The sequence below is a fragment of the Dermacentor andersoni genome, chromosome 2 (assembly GCF_023375885.2).
Source record: "Dermacentor andersoni chromosome 2, qqDerAnde1_hic_scaffold, whole genome shotgun sequence".
NCBI classification, from domain to species: Eukaryota; Metazoa; Arthropoda; class Arachnida; order Ixodida; family Ixodidae; genus Dermacentor; species Dermacentor andersoni.
In genome coordinates, this window is record NC_092815.1 from 151,745,803 (window position 1) to 151,770,937 (window position 25,135).

At 45.5% G+C, this 25,135-nt stretch overlaps 1 long non-coding RNA gene across 1 annotated transcript; it reads right to left on the reverse strand.

Moving 5' to 3' along the window:
• Window positions 1-1,148: 1,148 nt before the first annotated feature.
• On the reverse strand, window positions 1,149-17,929 carry LOC126540595 (uncharacterized). The gene is made up of 2 exons (XR_011892583.1): window positions 17,627-17,929; window positions 1,149-3,429 (listed from the first exon to the last, which is right to left on the reverse strand). It is a non-coding gene; the product is annotated as an uncharacterized lncRNA (long non-coding RNA).
• Window positions 17,930-25,135: the final 7,206 nt, after the last annotated feature.

Here is a 25,135-nt window from a genome sequence, read left to right on the forward strand (position 1 = left end):
GTGCCCTATCCTAAGCTCGCGCCAGTGGCAGAGATCACACTGCAGTGCTTCTGTAATTGCTATCACAATAAAAAAGCGATCGCTCAGTGCTTACTTGTGGGCATATGCCGTAACAACACGTGGTCGCCGCGCTGTTCTAGGCCGCGCTCGGCGCACCGAACAGCATACAAAAGACAAACATTGCGTGTTCCTAGCTTCGCCGCTTGAAGTACTCGAACTTCTTCTCCAGCCACTGGACGTGCGTGTGTATGTGTGAGAAGGGGGGGGGGGCGCAAAAGTTATAGAGCGAAATATTCACCAATTTTTCAGCTCAGTTAGCTCAGGTTTGAAGCCCTCGTCGCTGTCGTAAAAGAAAAAGAATACAGAGGCTCGGCTGAGGTTTTGTTTGGAAAGCAGTACAGGGGAGAAGGTGGCGGTTATTATGTGAATGCGGTATGGACGAGTACCGAAGAGTGCCTGAACTTGCTGATTTGGCTGCGTTAATTCGCGGCAGCAAAGTGAATTTCACTGCGCATTACTCGCCGCGCGATCATAGTGATTTGTTGCATTTCAGTCATGAGTAGCCACACGGCCACCATAGGTGAGCAGGCAGCTGGCCGGGCCACTGTGCCTTAGCCAAGATGGCGGGCGTGACGAGTGTTCCAAAGTGAGTATGCACTTTGAACATCCTCTACTGCTGCACCTACGATTTTGTACACTCAATTCTTTTGAAAGTAAACACATTGGTGGAACACACATTTATTAATGAGTATCTACTCCAGTCGCTTAAATTACATTTCGCAGAAATAAGCATTTTTTTGTTGAGTTGCTCTTAATATTTCATTTTACGCTTTTATGTCAAAAGAAAAATTGCGAAGAGAAATATGCCAGTACATCTTTCGGGGGTGAAGTACATGTATTGTAACTTGATGCTGCACTCCGCACACCACTTTCTCGCACGCTGTCTTATTATCTGGCACTGACAACGGCTGCAGACGTCCGTTAACTACAACAATTGTGGTGGCGAAGGCGACTTCTCAAAGCACACCAATCCACTATTTCATTTATAGAAATCATATCTTTATTCACTCGTACAGCGTGGCCTATTGCGTCAACCCTGACTCTACACCGCATTCTCCCATAAGCCTAGGAAAAAATGAACAGACTAGTTGAGTTCAATCAGGAGTTTATTGAAGCAATCTCATTCCAGGCACCCTGTAATATCGCAGCCTAACAGCACACAAAACACATTCACGCGAGGTCTTTCAGTCCTTAGTATCCTCAAGGGACGCTGAAGTATCCGAAGTATAATTTCGCGTAGTCACGTCGAAAGTAATGGATGGCGGCAAGCTCACCTTGAATTTAATCACTCTTGCTACCGTGTTACGAAAAAACTTAGAACAATAAATTCTTATAGGATGTTTTCCTTTCAAGTAATGTCCACGAGTTTTGCGTGACGCAGCCTGTGTCTCAGACTATTTCTGACAAGTGGGCTGCGTTGGGCTGGTAGCAGTGTGGGTTTCCGCGAAGGCGTCTCCTTCTCTGTCGTGACTGTTCTGGTCGCACGAGTTCACCTTTTGTAGGCTGGCTATTTCTTGCAAATACTTATGTACAAAATGAGTGAGTAAGCCGCTTTTGTGCAACTTAGAAACGCCGCTGCTCTCGGGCATCTGTTGTGTGATATTAATTTTTGTCGTTCTTATCGCACGAGTCGTCATTGCCTCTTCGAACCAAACCTACGCCTTTTCCTGGCACGTATTACTTTAGCGAAGTGTTCCATAATATTGTTCTATTAATCATCACAAGAAGATAAGTAGAGTTTATGATTGGTTCGTATTTCTATCCTTAGTGTTTATTCAACACGAGGAGCTCTCGTAGTTGTATTTACCACTTTTGCTTTCTTTCTTTCCTGTATATATTGCTAGCGCCGCGTCGATAACAATACTGTCAAAGCACATATCCTATGAGAACAAAGCTCCGAAAGAAAGAACAAGTGAATCGTTGGTATCGCCAGCAAAATAGCCAGTTCTTTGCAAGCACTGTAGCGTGCTAAATGTACGGCCAAAAGAGCGATTAGTCGCAATCCTCGAACGTTACTTTCCTTAGGCGACGCCATGTTGGAGGAAGTAGTGTTGATGTGCGGACAGCATTTTTTTTTGTCATCGAATTTCCTTGTGTGGTCAGCCGAGCACAACCGCATTGGCAAATTCATGTATATTTCCACTTGCAAGCCAGGTCTCCTAACCGCTGCATCAAGGCAGTTGAGCTAAAGTAGCAGATTTATAGATATCTTGCAAGGTTGGATCGTACGACGACAGAATTATCTGCAGCGGACTTGGAAGCTATCACTGCTAAATAGCGGCGTAACACTCAAGAAAACAGCATCAACATCGAGCATCAAAGACCACAGAACAGCCTAAAGATGGGTAGAAGTGAAGCGCTTGTCACATAATTAATGTGCCTCATTGTGCGACTGAAAATCTTAACAGCCTACATTTGGCGAACTCAAATAGCGCGTCCCCATTTAGAGATTTTTCTACGCAGCCACTTCCTGCATTTTCATTGCGCACATTCATTCGAGCGCTCACGGGTCCCTGCTATTGCTCTTCGTTCTTTCATCATGCACGAGAACATAAGCCTAATTGTTTTCGTATCTAATATTTTATCCTTCGCGCCATTCTGTCTTTTATCCCTGCATGCGAGCCAGCAGCATTAGTTTGGTTCCGGAAAAAATGAAAAGCATTCTGTCTGGCATAGTAGTCAAGCCTAATCTATAGCGCGTTTTGTCTAGACGGACAAATATGCGCTTCCTTTGGTCAATGGTCACCCCTGGCCTGAACGTTATTCAACCAAATCATTCGGGGAATGCTGGCAGCGCACGTAGCGGCGAAGAAAATAGTGGTTCTTGCTACTTCTCGAAATGATCACCCGAATGAGAACCCCAAAAACGAATCAACCTTCAGACTGTCTCGCTTTCGCGGGGGTTACGAGTACTTGTCGAGTCCATCGCGTAGAGCCTTGACTACACGCGCGGCCACCTCGGTGAGGCTCTCGCCGCCTCTCTGCTGCTCGCGGAGGTCCCTCCTTCTGCGCCTTCCGGCCGCCGGAACCCCGGCGGCCGCGGCTCCGGGCAAAATTCCCGGCACCAGACCGTGCCCGTAGAGTCCAAAGTGATGGAACTTGAACCACAGTGGGAACACGAGCCACATGACCGAAAAGAGCACGAACAGAGGCAGCGAGGCTACTGCCAGCAGGCCCAGTGGTTCCACCAGGCCCACGCCAGGAAAGTACTCCAGCTCCCGACCTCTTCGGGAAAGGTGTGGGTAAGGATGCACCGCCCGTCCAGCGCTCGCAGCACCGGAGAAGAGCAGCGCTGCCGTTAAGGTGGCCGCCAGGAGTGACACGACCAGCTGGAGGCCGTGCCACGTCCGAGAACTGTGCGCAGTCATCCTGCAAGACAAGAAAGGCGGGGTACTGCGGTGGGGGTGCTTGCTGTTGATTTCAGGCAGTGTTAGACTCGAAGAGCAGAGCTCTTGCGAAGGGTCAAGAACGCCAATCTCTTTAGCAGAAACTTTCAAGATCTGATTCTTTTTCGGGGTTTGCAATGTGATATTATCATACGAAGTAGTACAGAAAAGATGTGATATAACCTTGTGACTACCTGTCAAAAAACTACGGCTGCGAAACATTGTAAAACGGCAAAGATTCGTTTAGTCTTGGCAATTAGCAGTTTGTTTCAATGAGCAGTTATGATATTCCTGAAGGATCGATTCGAGCTGTGCCAGTTTTCAGCTTTCTATAACGGCGACGTTGAACCATATTTTTGAAAAAATATCAGTGGAATCTCTTAAGCAGTATGAGTAAAAAATTGCTACTTTATTACGCGCTGAAAATTACCTATTCGTTTTTTTAGGCTCGAGGAAACGCTCAAACGGCTTCCAAAATGCCTTCATGAGAGATGGAATTATACGTGTGTACTATAGCTTTCCTTGATTGGTCAGAGTCGGTGCATCGTTTGTTCATGAGCTCTTCGAACAAAGAGCCAATTATGAAAATATAAAGAATGCTTGTACGCCTCTATTCAGCATGTATCCACAATCTAGGCTCAAGTGAAGAAGACAGGCACGTGTGTTTTGGAAGGGCGGAGGTAAGACGCGGTGGGAGTAGAACGATAAAGTGGTTTAACGTGGACGGCTGTGTCAACTGCGAATTACCTCCCTGTGTGCAACTGCTTCACCATTTCTATATGCGAAGCTATTGCTAAAATAGGCATTCAATATTCACTTGTCTTCTTAATTAGTTTTCAATAAACAGACTCGGTGTTTAGGCGTTGAGAACATTTCAGCGCATCCCATTTATCGCAAGTCAAAGTCTTCCGAAGCTGTATAGCACACCTAAGAGTACTTACTGCTCACATTTGCTCCGAAATGGTCATTTCCCCACCGCTAATGTGATCTAATGGTAGACGAGAAATTTAAAAATGCATTACAGCCACAACACTCGAGTCACCTTTTGGTTGAGAACTCGACCTTGTCAAAATATTTCGAGCCTTCACTTACTTCATTACAGCAAGATGAAATTCAAGACATAGACCTATGTATGTAGGTCGAGTTGGTTAACATTTGATTAAGCCATTGTAGCGGAATCAGGACAAAGAAAGAACAGAGAACCAGGTACCAAAAACGTTGGTGTCTGGTTCTCGGTTCTTTGTTTTTGTCCTGATTGCGCGACGATGACTTCATCGAACTGTTTATGTATGCCAGACATTTCCCTATTATAGTCAGCATGTGTTGAAGCATATCATCTTAAGAGGAAGCTTTAGCTCGGGCCCAACTCCGACGCGGCCTATTAAAAAACATGTAAAACGCAAAAACGTTTTACTGAGATAACCCCGGGGCTGACTTTAAATAAATTTGTTGCACTTGAGAGAGAATGTTAAGTTCTAGTGACTGTGGGTAGCGGAATATTGATTTAGGTCCTGGATTTTGTTAAAAATATTTTCTAAAATACGAAAGTTCGAAAAAAATGGAAGCACGATGTTTACAGATGCATAGCTCTACATAAAAAACAGATATCGCGGTTCTAAATCCATTAGACCATTGAAAGCGGAAAAATTGGATACGTCATGTTATATCTTACGTGAAATTGTTACGTGGTTTACAAGGGTTCTGCAAAAGCTGCATTCCCATATTATTAAATTTTTTTAGATTCATGTGTGAGATATCACTTTTGTCCGCTTTAGATGTACTATTAGATGCAATTCACGGAATTCTATTATCATGTTTCGTTGTTGAGTTACGGAGTTGCAGACTTGATAGCTTTGTTTTTTGAAAATTTTTGATTTTTGCCATTTTTTAATAAAATATTTACGATGTACATCAAAAATCCGAAACGAGCAGTCACTAGGTTTGAAGTTTTTCTTTGAAATGCAACAAACCTCGTCAAATTGAGTGCAGTGGTTGGCGAGAGAAACGAATTCTCCTTTTACGTGTATTTAGATATGAGCACGCGAACTAAAGCTTCCTTTTAACAGAAAACGTCAATGCACCGCCTGAACAATTAGCAAGAACGAAGCCCAACCTTGCCCTTGTAGTTTGCAACCAGTTATACGTACTACAGTAATTCTTTCTATTCGCATGCAGTGTACGAGGGTGGAGGAGTGGGACAGAAAGTAGAGCAAGCGTTACTGAGGAGCTAAAATAAATTATGCAAGTAAGAAACTCCCACTTACTGTTTTGACTTTATGCTATAGCTGTGAGCATAAATCTTCCCCGCATTCTAGCGAAACGCCCCAACTAGTGCTCGCTCATATCATCGCTTTTCCTTCGTATACGGCCGAATACTACAGCGGCATAGAATACGGGAACGCACAAAAATAAACTTTAAGGATCATTTGCCTTAAAGTGTTATGGGGAGATTCATGTGCTCGACTTGAGGAATAGGCGTTGTATATAGATGGACCTGTCACGCCCGCCATGTAATTCGCGCGTCGATGTTTAAAGTAATTGACTGTAAGAACCGTTGTGTTATTTTCCGTCCGCGTTTTATTTCGCTCTGATATCAGCGTCAGTTTTAGGTCTACGTCACATCACAGCAGAGTGATACCGCCCAGAGAAAGCGCCGTAGACAGCTTTTGGGACTACGAGCAAGCGACAGACGCAACACACTCAAGTCAGCGCTGCAGACTCGCCGGCTGTTGCTTACTCGAGCGGAAAGCCACCGTCACGCGTTACGCGCATGTCGCGCTCGCATGGCGGCGTCGCCGGTGAACCGCCTTCTGGAAGCACGTATGCGTAATTCGTGCGCTACCAAATAAACAAACAAAGAAACGTTCGCACTCTCTCCGCCGCGTGCATACGACAAAGCCACGTCACTGTCTGTGTTACGCCAGTTGCGCCAGCATAAGATTATGGCACGAGATGCGACGAAGCTCACGCGTGGGTGGCGACGGCACCATTGTCATGCGGACCGGTGACCCCTGGAGCGCGACCCTCCGCTGCCGCTAGTGCCGATACTGGGTCGCCGTTTGACTGATCATCAAGGTCAATGCCGCGCGTGCCCCAAATGCGGTTACGCGACCGACTTCGCCTGTCCACTGTGTGGCGATAGGCGCGTCTGAAATGGCGTTTGCTCACAGGGTGGCGCGTGTGCAACGTGTAGAGCCTGCGGCTGCTTGGACGCCAGCCATGTGGACCTGGCAGGTCAATATCCCCACAGACGTCTGCAGCTATGATGCATCGTTCGTTGTTTTGAGGAACCCAAACCAAGTGACAGGCCCGACATTCTTCAGCGCTACTGCAACGCTACTGTAAAAGAAACTGCCGACGACGCTGCAGCTATTTATCGCCCGGCCAAGGCATACATTGCAGCGAAGATGCACATCGGGCACTGAAGGAAACCGCGTGGGAACATTTTGATCTGTTGTAAGAGAGAAAAAAAGTAACATATAGACATCTATATACGATGTGATTACGTTGCTCTTCTGACTCTTTACCATTGGTAAAATAAGCTCGAGTACAACGCTGCGAATAAACACTTGAACACGTCTTATAGGTGACATTTTCGTTAAAATCTCGACAATGTTTCCGGTACACATTGTTAATGCTGTATAGCAAAATATTTTTAATAAGTTATTCATATCTGTGACTACCAACCTCAATTAAGAATACGTGTGCGAACGAAGCTAATTATACTATAAAATCACGAAGCCTATCCAAACTTGTACTTTCTTTCGTAAGTGAATACACACTTAAAATGAAGGCCTATGATTAGACGCGCGTCTATATTACTGCAGAAAAGATTCCGCAGTCAGACAACACTTTTTTGCACTTTTGGTGCACCGTGCTACAAAATCCTATTTTGGAACTGTTTATTGTAAAAGTGAGATGTCGTAGAGGCAGACAGTAATTTGGGCAGTTTCGCCTGAAGCTCGAAGTACTGATCGTGATAGCAAGGATTAGCCTAGCGCTGGAGCTCCGCAGACAGTGTTGGAAGTCAAAAAAATTACGCTGGGGTGACATCGTAGCGCTACAGAGCACGCTAGGTGACTGGCACTGTGCGGCAGAAACACAGCCTTGACAGTTGTCATAGGTTTCCTGTCCATATAACTGATGATGGTGATGATTTATAGACATCCACTTGAAACGGGGCGGGGCCGAATCGTCACCTAGCTTGCTTGAATTACTCAGGTATGCTAAACGTGCTTTTCCTTGTAGCCTTCTTGTACCTCGCGCAGCTGCCTATTCCTGTAATGGATCCAGTCGTATCAGTCACTCCCCTGCTTTTTTTCTACCCATACTCTGAACCTATATTGCTAACCTATACTGTGATGGTCTCATACTTCCGTTTACTTTAAACGCAAGCTCTTCTGCAAGTCGCGTCCACTTACCCGTCACTATTTCTTTCACTTTCTTTCTCATTACTCCTGGACATCCACCTACATATTCAATTGCACTTTCAAACTTTCAACTCCATACTATCTACACTTTCAACTACGCGTCGGCACTAGCCGCTGCAGCGGCTGCCAGCGCGTCCATGTCGGGAAAGCACTAGCGCGGTGAAGCGTGAACCTGCCTCGCGGAGGGCTTTTAAAAGGTTGTCGTTATCTTTAAGTGCCGGCATGTGCCGAGGAGGGAGGAGGGAAGAGTATTTGCATCTAATATCCAGTATTTGCATGGCAAACGCTGCTGTATTGGGATGCACGATAACCTACGATAACTCGGCAGGGACGAAGCTTTATGGCTTTCCAACGAAGCAGTGGGATAAGAAGCGCCGTGGAGTTTGGCCACAACCGGTTCGCGGGGAAAAAGAAGTCCGATGGTTCTTTTAATTTTGATACTCTGATATTTACACCTGAGCGTGTAGTTCTTCCGGCAAAGGCGAAATTTTACCGCGTTTAAAGTTCATCCTCATCATCATTTCACCTTATTTTTGTCCACTGCAGGATGAAGGCCTCCGCCTGCGATCTCCAATTGCCCCTGTCCTGCGCCAACTGATTCCAACTAGCGCCTGCGAATTTCCTAATTTCATCAGCCCACCTAGTCTCCTGCCGTCCTCGACGGCGCTTCCCTTCTCTTGGCAGCGATTCTGCATATCTAATGGTCCACCGATTATCTGTCCTCCGCATTACGTGGCCTGCCCAGCTCCATTTTTTTCTCCTAATGTCACTTAGGATATCGGCTATGCACGTTTGCTTTCTGAGTCACACCATTCTCTTCCTGTCTCTGAACGTTACGCCTGAAAGTTTCTGTTCCATCGCTCTTTGCGCGGGCCTTAATTTGTTCTCGAGCTTCTTTGTCAATTTCTATGTTTCTGCCCCATCTGTTGCATGGGTGGAATGCATTGATTGTACACCTTTCTTTTCAATGATAATGGTACGGGCTACCAGGCATGATTTGACAAAGTCTGCGGTATGCACTGAAACCCATTTTTATTCTTCTGTAAGTTTCCTTCTCGTGATCAGGGTCCCCTGGGAGTAATTGACCTACGTAAACGCAAACCTTCACAGACTAGAGACACACTGGCTATCCCGAATTCTTGTTCCCATGCCAGGCTATTGATCATTCTCTTTCTCTTCTGCATATTAATTTGCAACACCACTCTTACGCTCTATCTCTGTTAAGGCACTCAATCATTTGTTGTAACTCGTCTCCAGTGTTGAACACAGGACAATGCTTTAATCTTCAAAACAGGTTGCCCAAACTATCATGCACCAAGGCTCAATAATATGCAAATGCCACGTAGCTGGACAAAACAAAAGTAAGGTTTCTTGCCGTTGCTTGGAGGTGCTGAGATGATTTTGTTGCATTTCACCCAATTAAACAATTATTATTAAGGCATTTATTAAGTTATCGAATATTCTGATTACAATAAAAGTGTGAATGAAAGTATTGCAGAGCAACAAGAAATGCTCCAGATACCGCTTTCTATAGCTCAATACGTGTTGCATAAAAGTGTTTTGCCGAGCGTGAAAGAAGCCCACAAATTCACGCAAAATTGCCGCGTGCGGCCATTTGGATTATTAATTTAGGTATAATGATGTAATTAGGTGGAATGCAAAAATACTCTCAGTATGTAGAAGCTACGGCAAACATGACCTCTGTTCTGTCTAGCTAGGTGGCTTCTTCATATCTTTAGGTCTTGGTGCATGATAATTGGGACAACCTATATAAAAAGCGGCACAGCTAATCATGCAATTGCTTCCATTGTTTAGGTGTGAATTGATCCTTACCGCTCCTTACGTTGTTTTTCTTTTTTTTTCGCCATAGAAGGGAATATTTGGTCACCTACAAAGAATTCAAAATTATGCAGTAGGCCCTCTGGCGGAAGCGTTAAACTTAATGAAGAGTTGCGTCCTGCTGAATATAATACATTTTCCCGCAAGTCTACATAAAGTCCGCAAGCGGCTCCTATGAACGTTATGAAGGTAGTGTGAGGCACGTATCTGTCGCTTGATATATTTTGCGTACTCATAACTAAGAATGCGAGCACAACAAGGATGTTTAAAAGGAAGAAACTTATTGAATGAAGGGCTGCTTGGGACGCTCTTGTAATAGTGTCACGGACTTAGCCAGCACGTTTATCCGTGCTTGAAAATGCAGTAGCCTGAAACCTCGGCGCCATACACCGACAGAACCTCTTTCACGCCGAGAATATGGTCAGCTTCATAGCAGAATTTGCTTTTGTTATATTTCGTCATCGAAAAAAAAAATGCGCAGTGCTGCGACATCACTGAACAGAAGTGGTACTCGGCCATCAAGAGCTCGGAATACCATTGCCAGCATTGGGCTGTCCAGAGAGCCTGCGATGCGGCGGTTAGGTTAGGCCTAACTCTCCCCATGTAGGAGCGGCCCGCGGTGTCGCCTTAAGCGGCGGTGCTTCCCGGGATCATTTTCAAAAAGTTGTTCGTATCTGCATTCGCGCCGTGCTCAGTAAAAAAAGAATACCAGCCGTTATGAAAACCGAACCGCTGCTCGCGTCCTCGAATCACGTTGGATTGCTACCAGCCTGGCGTGGCCACGGCGCGTTCCCGCCGCGGACGACTGTACTTTTTATTGCGAAGCAATACTACTTTAGGTCGCATTTCAGCCCGTTCCGTGGCGAGGCGGTGGTAGGCACCACTGACCTTTAGCGTGACCTCGCTGCGTGACGTCACACCACGTGACCTAGAGTGACGTCACACCAGCTGTGTAAAACCGGGGCCCCATCTCACGCCGTCGCGAGGCGAGGCGGTAACCATCAACGGCGGCCTAACTCCCGCTCCTCTCACCGGGGGCGCTACGGTCGGTGTGACGTCACACCAGCTGTGTAAAAACGGGGCCCCATCTCACGCCGTCGCGAGGCGAGGCAGTAGCCACCAACGGCGGCCTAACTCCCGCTCCTCTCAGGCATTACTGAGTATATTTACTCAATTACTACCAGCTGATCCGAGAATAACACACTATTGCTTCGCAATCACCAGGCTTAACCAAGCTAAGCCACGGCCGTCTTTTTTTTTTTTCACAAATCAGTTGCAACCTTTTTCAAACCTCCTTGCGTGCAACGCTATGGAGGCTAGAGGGACTTCCTACAGTAGCTGCGTTCGCCGTTGGGTAAAGTTCGATGTTTTCTTGCAACAATTGTGCGTCAATGCTTTCTATATAGGCTCTGTATTGAATGAAATAAGTAGTAATCCTCAGAAACAAACAAAGTCGGATATAAGGCTGCTGATGCGTTGTTTTAGATCATTTTATTTGGGTTGTTCTTTACGGGTATGTTTACTTGAAGCCCGTCGCGGGGAGCCTCGTGCGCACGTTCACGCGAGCGAACGCCTTGGCGCGCAGCGAAGCATGGACGGAACGCGCGGAGTGATACACATTTCGTGACCGAACTTTTTGGCGTAGCCACCACAGCGTTGCACATGATGTGCGAAGCGGAATATAGGCAGCCACAAGCGGCTCTGCTGGCAAAGCTGTGGTTCAAGCTCCTGACGAATACAGGGTGTTCACAAAGAAGCAAACGTTGGTGGGATGCGGAGAGCCGCTCCCGTCGTTGCAGGCTTCGTACTTCAATGGTGCACGAATTGAGACACAATTGTCGTCGTTTGCATAGCTGCAAGCGTTATTGCCCGTTCTGCTAGGGCCAAAGTATCCACCACGTTTTTGGTGTGCACACAGCGGCACGGCAAGAAATACTAGTGCTTGTGCACACAACGCTTGTGATTACAGCAAAGGCAGAATGCTGAGCTGACTTTGCCGCAGAGCCAGCTGAGCGTAGGTTAAGGGCGCTTCGACTTCCGCTTCATCGTGTGTTTTTTTTTTTTTTTTTTTTTTTTGCAGCCAAACGCACTGAGCCTCTCTCGCGACCCTGGGGGCGATTTAACCAATGACCTGCACGCACGAACTGCACGTGCACTGTCCCTGTAGCGTGACAGCACAACGCTGGTGGTGATGCTGACACTAAAACGGTGGTGCTGACGGCGCGAGCCCACCGCGAGTGTCCGAATGATTGCTATTACAATCGAGGCAAAGCGTCGACAGCAATAGCAAATTAGTCGACAGCTATACGAAGTAAGGATAGCAGTTTTATCGGCCGCGGCCGCTCGTAAACATCGGCAGACTGTACTCGTGGACAACTTGCTGAGCCCATGAGGAAAAGCTACGGGCGCGTGGCTGCTGCACATGTGTTACAGCGTCATGTAATCCAGCACCGTTTGACAGGGCTTTTGGTAGCACGGAACAGACGCTGAATCGACGCAGCTTCCACGTGCGACGATTTCGCATTTTCCCAGACGCGGAAAGGAAAAGCCGCAAGATAAGTAAACATTTAAACTCTGTGATATGTTCTGTCTTAGTTATCTGTTATTATTAAGGTGCTTATGTTTCGTCTTCCACAGCCTAAACTAACGTAGATTAAAACGCGGTACCCTTTTCAGACGCGCGCTCACTTGTGTGCGCTTTGCCTCCGTAGCTTTCGCCTCAGAGCCACGGAAAGTTGTCCGCGAGTGTAACTAAATTAACAAACATGGTGTCAAGCGCGCACAAGCCAAGGTGAAGGCATCTTACTCAATGACCGCGGAAACTCGCTCAAAGCGCTGCTGTGAAGAAGCGGAGCAGCACCAGCCTGCGGCCGCCTGGGCTGCCCGTAGTAGAAGGTGACCTCCCTCCCGCTCCCTACCTTCCCTCCGAAGCCTTGCGCGCGACGGAAGGCGGCGCGTTTCCTTCCCGCTTTCCGCCGTTGCGTGCGCGACGCTCGGTCGCGATCGCCGGCTCACCCTCGCGCACTTTTAATCGCACATTCACCAAATGGCGCTCGGCGACAACATTGTCGCCCGTCGACTTGATAAGTAACCTAACGGTGGCGTCGATACCGACAGCAGAAATGCGCCTGGAGTGTCCACATAATTGCTATCGCGACAAAATCTGACGGGAAACTTACAAACCTCAAATGTAGTAACACGCAAGAATATGTGAAATATAAATGATAGATAGTAGAGCTGATCGGGGCTTGTGGCTTGCCTATGCACCGTGAGCCATAGCTACCACGCAAATTGCTTTGCTAAAGTCGCCAAACGTCACGTTTAGGCGATATGCGCATTATTCTGCCAAATTTACAATATTTTCCTCCATAAAGTCTTATTGATATTAGCTGGACACCTTCCCGGCTGGAATTTATAACAGGTTCTCGTTAATACGGGCTCTGAATGTTAGCAACCGTAAAAAGCGCTAATGGTGAAATAATATTTAAAAAATCATCTATCACAAAGTGGAAGTTCATTATTGATAACAAGGCTCAGGTTGCAGGCGGGTATCATAATTTTTTCAGAGCATAAGAAAGTGCGTATAATCAATTTTATTACCTTCTGCTTATCGTTCCTGCGCGCAGTTGCAGAAATGCACAAACAGGCACCGGAGTATTCATGATCAAACATTTAAAGTAACGTCATTTCATACAAAGAGACAAACGCTCAGTAAGCTAGTTTTTGATAACTAAAACACGCTGAACCGGTGGATTCGAAAAGCAGGAGCATTTCTCAAGTTGGACGCCGCATTTATTTACCACTACATTTTTTTTTTGGTAAACAGAGCGAACAAGTCGCCGACAACCAGGTTGGTTGCGCTGTGAATCTCACAATTAGAGGCCACTACGTGATCCGCCCTCAATGTCTTGGCTTCTCATCCGAGTGCAGTTGAATGCCGCAACGAAGAGCTCGGTCCCTCTAAGATTGTCGCGCTGTCAGCGTAACGTATAAGCAGGCATGGGAGCATTGTTTGTACAGCATGGTATTCTGAAAAGTAAGCCTCACTCGCCACCACGAGTTATCTGCGGACGCCAATGAAACGGTAAACGCGAATTCCCGCTTTCCACGAATACGTGAGGTCCGCTCACGCCGCTTTCGATTACAATGTATCTGAAAGTAAGACTACACGCTTATCGACTCTATGGAGATTGCGCCCACTAAGAATTATTTATCGAGCTATGCTGTAAAATATTTTATTCAGAGCCTGCATGAATACGTTATTAAAACAGGCGTGATGTTTTTTTGTGAACCTGCTATGGGGGGGGGGGGGGTTACGTGTAACATAGAGAGGCTCAAAAAGCACCTATGGTATTCAGGAAAAATTTTAGATACCACTGGCAATTCTAATTTTAATGGCTTCATGTCTTAATACATTGTATTTTGTTCTTGGCTTAAGGTCACATATGCAGAGCCCTATTCAATGGGCACCTCTCCACGCATTGCTGTCCGACTTTCTCGGTGGCTGCTTACAAGTTACCAAGGTTCATATACACTGTAAGGGCGTGTCAACGTAGCGCACTTCTGTTACAATGTGCTGTAGAATACTTAAAAAAAGCGTCGAGTAGGTGTATTGACGCCTTGGGCATTTTCTTGTGAGCCTTCATAATTACATAGTATTTTAATTAGGGCTTTTGCACGGCTAAAGGATTGCAAATTAGACACGAACGAATAAAAAGAACGTGCACTCACACCTGGGCCTGTGGGTGTCTATTATTCGTCCGGGTCCACTTCGCGCTTTGTTAAGTCGTTTTCATGCATTACCAACGTTTTCCTGCATTATCAAAAAAATTAAAAAAATTCTGCGGCTGTATGCACAGACAGAGGTTATTTATTGGCTAAATGAAGCACAATGGTATTAATTTACCATTATTGACAGAACGTGGATCGCCGACCATCCATCGAACATACTAGAGCCACCAAGATAATGATTGCATGTTGCAATACATTGCCTACCAAAGTGAAATAGAGCCACATTCAGTAAATACCGGGCTCAACTCACCCGAAGCCCAATCTATGTGGCTTCTTTTTTCTGCCGCCACAGGAAAAAGACTGGCACAAAAAGTAATATATAAAAATGTGTAAACCGCAATTGAAGGAGAAGTACTTGCCAAAACACTCGTTTTACGGACCGTAGGCATGGGCGGCCGCTGGCACGCATCACGTTTCCTTTCTTTTTTTTTTTTTGTAAGGCATCGCTTGCTTCTTTATTTTATTATATAATGTTACTTTCTTTCAATTGCTTTATGGGACGTCACCCTAATGATTCACTGTACGTCGATGTATGTTCCCATAATGTCACTTTTTTTTCGAAGCCCAGTAAGTGCTCGTACAGAAAACTCTACCCCACACCAAACAAATTTTACAGGACTGAGGTACAATGAATGTGCACTTGAAATATTTTCTTAGCTAGGTACACTCCAGGTATTCAATAAATGCTTGTCGACATCTGCTTTCTTTTTAGGTTTGTTCAAAAACAAAATAGTCATAGAATCTAGTACGATTTCTAGATCTGGCGGTTCTTGGAAAGCATAGCCTATTCAATGATCACATGACCTTTCGTCTTTCTAACCAGGGCGTTGCCACTAACTTGTGTGCCAGGGTTCGAGGCACAATCCTTATCACAATAAAGGGCGGCCATCAATGTTCGCATTTCTTTCTCATTTATTTAAAACAGTACCTTGGTTGACAACCTATGGCCTACTTAAGCTAACTTTCTCCTGTACATACCATGGTCGTACTTTTCATTGCCTTTTTTTTTTCTTTTGCTGCCCTCGTTCTCCTATGGTCTTTCTGTTCCATATGCCCTTTCTTATGGAGCATAGTATGTAGGCGCCTACGTCGGTGGAATTCTGAACGTTTCGTTAAAGGTATTTTTCTGGCTCTTTCTAAATTTTCCAAAACAAATAGTTATATGTGCTTCGTAGAATTACACCTATCAGTGGTGTAGCCTGCACCCAGCAACTTTTCCTTCCTTTCCTTCTATTTTCTTTCGGTAGCATATGTCAGCCTATATAAAGTATTCGTTTCTTGAGAAATAACTTTCTCAATAGAGAGGGACATCGGAATTCATACTCGAACGAGCGAATGATAAATAGGCAATGTAGAACGCATAGACTGCAGCATTTGGCAGTGCAATTACATGCATTCTGCTCTAAAGTTAGGGTCTTACTTTGTCATTAAATGCAATGTTACTATGTAGCCACATATAGGAAAATAGAAGCGTTGCTTTTGCATAATTTGATGCGCCGAAATCACTATGGATAGCGAAGCGATGACAAAATTAACTACAAATCAATGTCAACACTCACATGCACGAAGACGGTTCTATCAGACATATTGAAGAGAGTCAGTCCTATCTGCTAGCCCCAAAACCATGAAACTGCATATACCAGCGTGTATATACAAGCCTCTACTGTCTGTTTTTACGCCAACTCAATTTTCTTTCTAGCATACAAGTCTTCTGTAGATATCGAGCATTTTGCTCGTAAATGAATACAGCTCGCGACGTCGTCGCTATTTATTATTTTGTTTCCAGCAAGATTAGAACAAGATTGATGAGTGGTTAGCGGTGCATTTCTTCTGCGCATGGCATCGTTGCATACGTATGTAAATAGCCGAATGGTAAAGCATACTGCGTTGATCCCGTTTGCCTCAGCACAAATGAGTGAAAATGCTAGGTTATACTTTTTATTTACTTGCCTCTAACTTTAACTCCACGCTTATTACTGCTAATTAATGAAGCAAATTTTTTAACATGTTCAAGCAGCGCGATGCTGTGTAGATATGCCCATGATCACGGTAACTGAACAACCGCAACCTAAACTGCCGAGCACATACCTTGGATTCTTCAAGGTGACAAACTCTTTATGTTGTGAGAGATGTCAAGTGAGCAGAATATGTCGCTCAGTATTTCATTTCACACCATCATTGCGCATTTAATCAGCACGCGGTGTGGAAGCTATAGGACTCTTCAATACTTTGAACAGGTTGCAATTTATATATTGCGTGCTTGCATCGCAGATTGCCGAGCAAATAAGCCACCCAATCGTCCGTTTCGGTAAACGCTTCTATACAATTTTCTACAGCTGAAGAGTAAAATCTTTCAACAACCTGCTGAGCTATATTCTAGTCTAATATTTGCAGCCAAAGTACTTGCGCGCACATATATCGGTATTTAGAAAAAAAAGTTGTGAACCACACGTGTTTAGGTCTGCACGCGTGTGACAGCGTACGAGAAGTGCGTGTTTCTTTTTTTTTTTCGTTCTCACTCACTGAGTCCTTCGTCTGGGGTGAAATTCAATAGCGTATTCACTAGTACTACAAGCAGAAACTTCTCAGATAGCGTACGCGTACAATCGCAAAGACGCACTTCAGAAAACATGAGATTCTGTTTCCTAGGTAGTGACTAGATGAGATTCTAGAGTTTTATGTACAAAAAAAAACTATATGATTATGAGACTAGTCATATTAGGGTACTCAGGATTACTTTTTTTCTCATGGGGTTACTCAACGTCACCCAAATGCACGCTACATGAAGTTCTTGCATTTCGCCCGCATCGAGAGGCAGCCGCCGTGGCCGGGATTTGATCCGTTGCCCTCGGGCTTAGCCGCGCAACGCCGAAGTGACTACGGCGTACACGACGACGGGTTTCACATAGTCACTATTCAAGCAACGTCAACCAAAATGGCTGACAATTCGTACGGAAAACGACTGCTTTGTGAATTCATCCCGGGTACCCGTATCCAAACTAAGCTCAGTCTAAAGAAATGCATCAGTCCAAGTGGATCCCTCTCTGACAAGTCATAAGGCGAACAGCGCCCTCCGCTTTGGTACGCCAGTCGTCGACGAGGAAAGCACTCCCTTGTTACCTCAAGGTCGTCTTCCTCCAGTGGCAACCGGCGAGAAGACGGGAAAGTGGAAACGCTTATAGTCCAGGTACCGCGTAGTCCTTCTGGCTTCACTCTGGACGCACGTCTGACCGAGATGCCCGCGCACGTTCTCTCATCGATGATCCATTGGCCTGCCGTAGTTCTTATACCACCAGAGGAAAGAAGAGTGGGCGGGATCGGTGGGCGAGGGCAGATGGCGTTTGTTTGAGCGCGTCCCATATGAATGACGCCATGGCTCTTGTGCCGATACATCCACCGCGGCGAGACTACCGCTGGCGTGTGCTCTGCTGGCACGGAACGGCCCAACGGAGCGAGGCACGCCAGCGCGTCTCGGCAAGGCGATGTCAATGGCATGGGCGACCACGACGTTGTGCGACAGAGGCTGATGCGCAGCCGAGATCCGGACCCCGCAATGCAAACGCGGGGCTATGTGGGACGCCGGGCCGCACGCACCAATGCCTGTTTCTCCTCTTCTCCGCCAACAGCTTATTTCGAAGCTCTTTTCAGCCGTATGGCGCCGCCTTTGCCAGAGAGAGAGAGATAGAGAGAGAGAGCACCCCTGCTTAGCAGTACAGCTCGCCTAAGGAGAGTTCAGAGCTTGTTCCAATTCGTTCCGCCGAGAATTTGCGTCTGAAAGCTGGCGGCCCAGACACGCGCTTACACTGTGATTGTCGACAGGAGAATGGCATGACAGAGACGGTCCGCCAGTATACGGGAGTGAAGCAGCCCTGCTGCAAGAGAACAGGTTAAAGCGCTGCCGCTTTCCTCGCCCGTTTCGTTCGTGCCAGATTCTGGGCATTATACACCACGACGCCAAAGGTGTGAGGGCGTCTGTTACCGGATGCCATCAACGTTGCAGCTGCTTTTCTCTTTCAGGGCAGGTGCGCCGCTCTTTCTCGGCGATTGTGGCTGCGGAGCACTGAGACGTCGCCTCGTCTGCATCGGCGTACCGCTAACTAGAGCACCAAGCTGCGCGACATCACATGACAGCCACATCCTGGAAGGCACAAGGTGGCTGAAGAAGAGCGCGCCTGTTGCGTAATCCTGGAGACATACCGCGCTCTCTTAAAGACTCTTGAAATTAACTCACGGCTTAATTCCCTAGAAACTGGTTTCAACTGGAAAATTGTCGGCGTCTCAGTTTGTGCCTACTTTCTGTCCCTCAGACCGTGAGGCAACGGAGAAGAACGAAGTGATAGAATATGTGAAAAAAAAAAAGCACTACACTTCCACAGTTTCGCATTTTGTGTTCCCAGCAGCTCACCTGCACTTCTCTTCCTGACCGATGCAAACAGCAGACATTAAAGATTGTTGTAGTCAATAACTTGGTATTCACCAAAAGATTCTTCAGCGGCTTTAAACAAAAAGCACATAAAGCAATAATTCATTTATAGCGTACGAAACACCGATATTTCTCAGCACACATGCTGCAATCCGAGAGCAAACAAAGTCTAATGAGACGGCTATATTTACTATAAGCATGTATTCCATCATATTGCCTCAATAAGGAAAAAGGGAAGCACAGAAAGTTGAGTGCGCCCGTAATGCCGCTCCATGCTTCGCTAGTAAATACGACCAAAGAATCGTAGGCGACGCCTCACTGAGATCAATGGACATTTTTCACTTAGAGGACACTCTTATGGCTGATGAATTGAATCAGTAGCAGGATTAGGATTGTTCGCTGGGTATTTGCGTACGTCGGGCCTCGTAGCCGTAATTGCAGCATCAGTATTAAGAAAAAGAAACATGCTTGTGCGATGATTAGTTTCGAACCCGAATTCTCCAGTTCAGCCCGATGCTCTACTCGCACCCATTAAGCTAAAGAAGCATTATTTTTTTCTTTCAATGTATTTACCATGGTTATGACAAAACGTGGTCCGTGTGCAGGAACTATTTAAAGGTCTCGAACACCAGATGGCCATAATCCAATAAAAGGAACGCAAGCATTGCAACATAGAAAATGTTATTCCCACAAATCAACCACTAATTGCATTCTGAGCCAGAAGGAAGATGGAACTTAGCACTTAACCTAAAGAAGATACAAATCCGGCTGATAATCATCTTGTTTATAAATGCAGCTCAGGCGCATATTTATCTAACACGTATTTTTGGGGAAGCCATTGGTTGTGCAACTAGGTCTTGCACACGCCTTTTCCACAAGCGAAGCCGTCACATTAGTTAAAAACATATCAAAATGATATAGCCCTCACACTGTGAAGCCATTCATGAAATAATGTGGCATTATAAATAAGTTTTTCTTTTTTTGGAAATAAAGTTTATTCCCTAGCTCTCTTTAGAAACAATAATGAAAAATGTCCTAGTCTAAAATGACATTCCAATGCTATAGAAACACTGCTTAACACTTTGTCTCATTACAAAGACGGTTGGTGTAAAGACGACGTTACAAAGAACGACGCAGCGTGGCATCGTTACAACTTTTAATCCGATTACTGGGTAAGTGAGCAGAGCATGGCCTGGAGTGCTGCTCGGCCAAAAGCACCTTGTTAGCGGCTCGCGAGCCCAGCTAGTGAAATCTAGGGTGATCGCTATGACGCGTGGTGGTGATGGATGGGTGTGATAACGGTGGTGCACAGGGAATGTATGAAACGCAAATGTCTTTTTTTCTGAAGCCATTTCCTCTCTGGAGCGATTTCTGTGTACAAATTGTAAAAGAAAGCTTCCGTGGAAGAGGAAACTGAATGTTTCGTAAGCTATTGCGTCTACATCTTGTCCTGATAGTCCTATGTATATTGAGCCTTAATATAGCTGGGGGGAAAGAACTGATACTAAACATTTGTAAAGGTTTTTTTTTTATGCAACACAGAATGAAAATAAGCTTTAGACAGCAAGGAAAGTAAAAATAACATTCGGCAAGAAAGTTCGCGCATGTGCTTCCATAAACAAAGTCCAGAAATGAAATGGGAAAGAACCACGATCTCCTCTTCTCAAGGTTAACTTTCAAGAAAGGTGAATTTTTTCTATGTGTATATGGTCTAAAGGGCTCGATTATATTTACCATCCAGTTAGTGCTGGAAGGGTAAGTTTTGATGGCTGTGCATGAGCGACAGTTTTTTTTTAGATACCTTTCGTTCACTATAGCGTGGGCTTTCTATATTACGCCACAGACACACGCATACATCGGCAGAAAATAAAATTTAGGCTGATCTAACGCTATGCGGGAATCGTTGTTATGAATCATTTTTCAGGTAGCCTTGCTGTCTTTTTTTGATTCCTCAGGCGACATTGTTCGAATTTATGTAAATCTCTACAGGATGGACCAGTCCGTTTCTATAGTAATAACAAATAGGTGTGACAGTGTGGTGACCACACGGATGGCATGCAGACTGTTTTCTTGTACTAGGGCAAAGAAATGTTGCAACCTCTTCCGTTCCCACCTGGGCCGATCTCGATGGCGGTGCAGTCTAACGCAGCATCTCAAAAAGCTGACTGCCACGACGGAAGAAGGAAAGAAAACTGGCAGGCTCTCGTTTTGATAAGCGAACTAGTTGTTATGCAACGTGACGCGCACAAAAGAAAGTGATAAGGTTGACTATCATTCTCGCTTTCCATCGTTACGTCTGTCAACTTATAGAAACGAGCACGTGCGCATTTGTAAGAGCAGGTGCTACGCAACTTGCACGTGCGTCAATCGTCAGAAAGAGCTATAGTAAGCTCGATACTTAGCGTGCAACACTGTGAAACGTAGCTTAGGGGTTCGGTCATCAACAATTACGAGGTGTGACACAAAAGAAACGAGACTAAGTGTGTAGCTTGAAAAAAGAGTGGAGTTGGCAACAACTGTTTTGCTGACGTAATCCCACACACCTCCTCTATTCATGCGTCCAGTTTCGACGGAATTGATCACGCCAGTTGGGAGTGCTGCGTCATTGAGTGAACACGTGCAACTGCATTATGCCGGAAAAATGTCTGATGTAAAAACCGAACAGCGAAACAAGGTCAAGTTTCTTGTGAAACTTAAGAAATCAGCCGCGGAAACTCTTCAAAAAATAACAGAGGCTTATGGAGATGTAACTTTGTCTCGTGCACGTGTGTTTGAATGGCAGAAGCGATATTCAGGGGGAAGGGATAGTGTGGAAGATGATGAACGTGCTGGGCGCCCAAGGTCAGCGATTACAGTCCAAAACATTGGCAAAGTTCGTGATTTGATCAGTGGTGACCGAAGATTAAGTGTTCGTGCTCTGGCGGAGTTGGTTCACTTGGAAAGCGAAGCTGTTCGACGCATTTTAACGGACGAATTACACATGAGGCAGATTTGTGCGAAGGTTGTTCCAAAAGTTCTGTCCGTTGACCAAAAACAGTGCCGTAAAGACGTGTGTGTGAACATGTTAGAACGCATTGCAAACGAGCCAAATTTGTGGAATCTGTTGTAACATGTGATGAGAGATGTATTTTTACCCATGACCCAGAAAGTAAGCGCCAGAAAATGCAGTGGAAGTTTCCAGGATCCCAAGACCCAAAAAAGCACGCATGTCAAAATCAAAATTCGAGGCAATGTTAATTGTTTTCTTCGACATTAATGGAGTTGTAATGATTGAGTGGGTTCCCGGTGGTCAGACTGTTAATCAACACTACTACATTGAAGTACTAAAAAGACTTCGTGAAAAAATGAGGAAAAAAAAGGTCACAGCTGTGGAGTGATGAATGGCTGTTGCACCAGGACAATGCACCCGCTCACACGGCCCTATCTGTCAAGCAGTTTCTGACCAGCAAAAACATTACTGTGATGGGGCATCCTCCTTATTCACCTGGTTTGGCTCCATGCGAATTCGTTTTACTTCCTAAAGTTAAATCTTGCTTAAAGGGAACCATTTTACCTCAGTTGAAGAGATTCCGGCAGAAACGGAGAATCTCCTGAAGGGCCTTCCAAAAACCTCGTTCAAGACCGATTACCAGCAATGGTAGCTCCGAATGCAGAAGTGTGTGAATGCTGAAGGGGACTACTCTGAAGGTGATAATGTCACAGGGAACTGATTCAGTTAGTACAATAAGTTATTGGACCAGTCTCGTTTTTTTTTTTTTGTGTCACACCTCGTATTGCTTCACGCGTTTGGTGGTCATATTGCTTAGCGCATTTTATTCATTGAATTATTTGATTTACTCATGCTTCTTTGATATATGAGTGACTGCTATACAAAAGCTATAGGATCCTAAAGTTTGGTTCCCGATGCGTATTATGTTCGGGCACAGACACAACGATTACACCTTACTTCATGAATATGTAATTTTTGTCCTTTCTAGCCTGTAGGGGTTAGTTTGTATTTTCTACGTTTCTTTAGTTATGTGTAATAATACTTCACGTTTAACTATAAATTAGCATAATATGTATTTAACTAGGTATTTAGAATGATAATGAAAACGTTATTTATATAGCCGTCTGTTACTTCATTATGCCCGAAGATGCTCACAATAGTACGTCACATTTGCTGACCACCTGGCCAGGTACGCCTTTAGGTATAGGGTGCACACATTACTTGGAGTTGTCAAAATACCGTCCCGTCATGTGTATATATATTTTTCAATGAAGACTGCTGTTTAAGTTGATAGTGCAGTAGTACATGTTGGATTTGTCTTTTCTCCACGTTGTTTGTCATGATGCCATTCCGCTTTATGTTATGCCCGCAATGTGGACAAGCAGACATCGAAAGCCAACAAGGCTGCGCACATGCTCAAAGGCATACCGCACATCTCCTCGCACTTACTTGTGCTGAAGAGTTGCGCGACTATCAAGGGCATCAATGCGGGATGTTAACAGTTTGAGGAAGGTGACAGTAGGCACATGACAAAAGTTGTTCGCATCCTCATTGCGCGAAGATCAACGTTCTGCACTCACCCATAGAAGAATGGAACATTAGAGTGCGTTGTCTCCCGTGTGATAGAGTCCGCGTGCCAAATTTCAACCTGGACTCGCACTGCGACGACTGAGAACGAGGTATTTCGCATATATGGGTGGTCGCCCGACAGTCGCCGGGTGCTGGCGTCGGCCACAGGACCGATTAGACTTCCGTTCACCACCTGCCGACGATTCTTGCCTTATTTCTGCCATGAGGCTGTATCTGAAGTCCTTCTACAACCAATTTACTTGTTGCAAAATTTCGTCACCCTGTGAACGTTGTGCATTTTTTACTTTTAACGCGGAAAACGTAGCGCTGTCCTGATATTTCCGGCGGTTTCACCTTCCCGATGTCTCCGGAATTTTTGTCGGAGTCAGTTTATATTTTTAGGCCATTTTGGAAGACGTTAGCATAGACTACCCTATGACCATGCTTCTGAAGAAGTGATTTTATTTTCGTGACGCCTTTTGCTAGCTTCTTCCTTCTTGCCGCTTATTGGGCTCCTAAATTTACTATAGATTCTAGCCCTTTTTGACTACTACGCTGCAACAGAAGTTCGCTAGATGCCATAGTCATGGGAATAAAACAGTTCGAAGTCAACGTTACCACGGCCAGGATAGCCACTCACTTTTTTCTACTTCGAGTAAAACTATTTCAATAACGAACGCGATTTTTAACATCTAAATTGCCAGCAAGAAAAATTTTATTTATATGAAGGCGAACGGCACACTATTGTTATGCGTCATCGCGTCCTTTGCGTGGTTTTATCACAGCGAGGTTCGACTGGCCATCTCGGCCGCTCAGCTCTGTACCTTCAGGCGTAGCCTTACCCTAGTGCCAAGGTGCCAATTGTCTAAGTAGGTATACTACAAGCCTATATTTTGCAAGCCTATACTACGCTTCACAGCTATACTGGGGAGGTGCTTGTTTATTATACTGTACTATAAACACGTTTTGCCAATTCTATTCGCTCAATATTGTCGTATTCTTCCTATAATTCTCATGTGCACTGTAAACAGGATTCTGGGTTACCCTCAAGTAATATGCTTTCACTTTTTCCCGAGGAGGAGAAGCAGAGGTGTCACATGGTGCAGCCGGACCCAGCCTTGCGAAAGTGTCCAGCAATCGCTCCGCCTGAACGCCACCTATCAGCTGCCATACGGTCTGATACACTTTGCACTCTAGTTAAACCAAAGCCACCTAGAAAAAAATTTAAGGCTACTGCATCACCTCCTCTCCTTGTCAATACGGCACGAGAGTCGGACGGTAGCGGTGGATGGGGGAGCGCTGCGTTTTTACAACGCGGTGCGCGTTCTGAACACAAATTTTCTCCGTGGCTGCAACGCTAGAGCGGCAACGCGTGGAGCTTTTTCTTGGTGGTTTTGGTGCGGCATGCTGCACCGTAAACGCGATTGCTTTCCTTCGATTGTGCGTGGTTCGTCGTACACGGAAGCACAACGATGCTTGCTTGGCTGTTGTTGCGCACCAAACTGCAAGTCCAATTATGACGGAGGACCAAGTGTCCGAGTGCACAAGTTCCCATCTGACCGAGCCACTCGGGAAGCATGGACGAGAGCAGTTCCTTGGAAGGACTTCTCGCCAACGAGGTACACAGTGGTAAGTATTTCTTCTCTCT